A 2812-nucleotide genomic window follows, 5' to 3' on the forward strand; every position below is an offset into this window, starting at 1 on the left:
TGCCAAATTGCCCATCTAGCACCCTCGTTCTCACCCGCCACGACTTTGATGGTTCTATAATATTAATGGGAGGCTGCCGTTACTTGACCCTTTGGACCCGGTGCTCTTGCCCTTCCGGTCCCTGCTCTGTACAAAATAGGTTCTGGTGTCCCCCACAACCCTATGGGCATCGCGTGGCTCCTTCCACCCCTAATACCATGCCCCACGCCTCTCAGTTGTTCCGGATGTTATCTCGTCTATGCTCTTGCTCTCTAATCTGGTACTTGCCCTCACCGGGCTCTAGTCATATACTCGCCCTCGCCGGGCTCTCTAATCTGGTACTTGCCCTCACCAGGCTCTAGCTGTACGCTTGCCCTCACCGGGCTCCTAATTCCTGTACTTGCCCTCCCCGGGCATCTTAGTGTGCTCACCTCAGAGCACTCGCCCCTATCAGGGCTGTCCTGTGCTCCCCATGTGCTCACCCCACAGGGGCCCGTCACGTATTCCCTGTGCTTATGCCGCCCGCACTGGGCTTTGTCTCCCGCGCTTCCCGCGGCCGGGTTGCCTGCACTGGGGCTTCATCTCCCGTACTTCCCGCAGCTGGGTTGCCCACACTGGGGCTTCGTCTCCCGTGATCGCGATGCCCACACTGGGCTTTGTCTCCCGCGCTTCCTGCGGTCGGGGCTCAGGTAGCCATAGCCATGCCTGGCCCCCCGGCCTTCCTCAGGGGTCTTACGCCCGACTTGGGCACTTCACAATTGGGCTCAGGTGGCCTCTGCCGTACCTGGCCCTTAAGACCCCTTTTGTGGCACTGGGGTCAGTGCTTCCTGTACGTTGTACCCTCACTGGGCTTCTTGCTTGCACGCCCCTCCCTAGGGCTCTACTTGTGCTCATGCCCACACTGGGGCCTGTCTCGCACTGCACGACTCTGCCCCACTGGGGCTGGGGTCTGTACAAACCCCCAAACGCGGCACCCTCTCTGGTGCCAGGAACCCCCACTCTACTGGGTAGCCCCCATGAGGCCTCCTCCAACCCCTACAGCCTCACCCGGTCCTCCGGTGTTACACAAACAACCAAACAGCAAATACAAAGCCATAAGCCAACCGGCTGTAACACAAAATAAGCCTCCCGGCTATAACATAAATTCTGTGCCACCCTGGCTCTCCTTCATACCTCCCTGTCAGGGTTCTCTCCACCCCGTACCATCATGCAGATGCTCAGGCGGTCAGGCTGCGCTGCACTGCCCTGCAGAGCTCCCACTGCTCAGGCTGCCAGAGGGAAACTGCCTGGGCTGTTTATATACTCCAGGCCCTGCCCCTCCTGGTCAGCTGACCAACTGTGGTTGCCCCAGCAACCGGCACCTGTATCCCTTTGTAGGAGCAGGGCACCAGAGTGCCCCTGCGACAATGTCCAGCCTGAAATGGTCCTGCAGTAGTTTATGACCTCATCATCCCTTGGGGCGCTCTGGTGAACAAACGTTCCCCCAGATACTGGTGGTCACCCCGATAAACTTACAGGTGGCCATCAGATCACCCCTGAGCCTGCACTTTTCCAGGCTAAAGAGCCCCATGGCTCTCAGCCTGTCATCATAAGGCTGTTTTCCTGACCTCTGATCATGTATACAGCTCTTCTCTGGACTTTTTCAAGCTTCTCCACATCCTTTTTGAATTGCAGGGCCCAAAACTGGACACAGTACTCTAGCTGCGGCCTCAGCAAGCCTGAGTACAAGGGGAGAATGATGTCCTGGGATTTGCTTGAGAAGCATCTATGGATGCAAGCCAGCATTTTGGTCACTTTACTAGCCACAGCATCACATTGCAGGCTCATATGACCCCCAAGTCTCTTTCTTCCGTAGTGCTAGCCAACGTAGCAATACCGAGCCTATAAGGATTCTGCAGGTTTTTCCTTCCAAGGTGGGGAACCTTGCATTTTTCAGTTTTAAACACCATCAGGTTCTCGTCCACCCATTTGCTGAGCTTGTCCAGGTCAGCCTGGATCACCCACCTGCCTTCTGGTGTGGATGCTTTGCCCTGAAGTTTGGTGTCATCAGCAAACTTGGCCAGTCCGCTTCTGACTCCAATGTCCACATCATTAATGAAGATGTTGAACAATATGGGTCCAAAGACAGAGCCTTGGGGGACCCCACTGGTCACAGGGCACCATGATGATTGACTTCCATTAATTACCACCCTCTGGGTCCGATCATGGAGCCAGTTCCCAAGCCAGTGGATCATGGTGGACCCAAGGCCACAATTGGTCAGTTTTGCCAAGAGGTGGTTATGCTTTTTTGAAGTAAAGATACATGATATCAATCTCTTCTCCCTTGCCCAGGTGATAGGTCACCTGGTCGTAGAAGGTAATGACATTGGTCAAGCAAGATGTACCCACAACAAACCCATCCTGGCTATCCCTCAGGATGTTGACATTGGCCAGTCCATTAAGGATGGCCTCTTTGATAAACTTTTCTAAGACCTTCCCCAGGATAGAAGTCAGGCTGATGGGTCTATAGTTAGCCAGATCCACTTTCCTCCCTTTCTTGAAAATAGGCGTCACATAATTCTGGGTGCTTTTGTAAAATCAGCATATATAAATATAACAAACAGTCATATAGAAATAACATTTTGGTTTAATTTTCTGCTCAGATACCTGTAAGTATGGAAGTCACAAAACAAAAGCACCCAGAATTATGTAGATACTCACAATCCTGCTGGGTTTATTTCTTCAGGGTAAGTACATGTCCAAACTGAGACTACAGATCCTTCATTTGATATGTAAATAATTGTTCAGCAATAAAAATGAGGAAACAGAGGAAATGGAAGTAATTCTAAGACTG

This window comes from Crocodylus siamensis, chromosome 9, assembly GCF_052110815.1.
Source record: "Crocodylus siamensis isolate JL-2025a chromosome 9, ASM5211081v1, whole genome shotgun sequence".
In the NCBI taxonomy this organism is placed as follows: domain Eukaryota; kingdom Metazoa; phylum Chordata; order Crocodylia; family Crocodylidae; genus Crocodylus; species Crocodylus siamensis.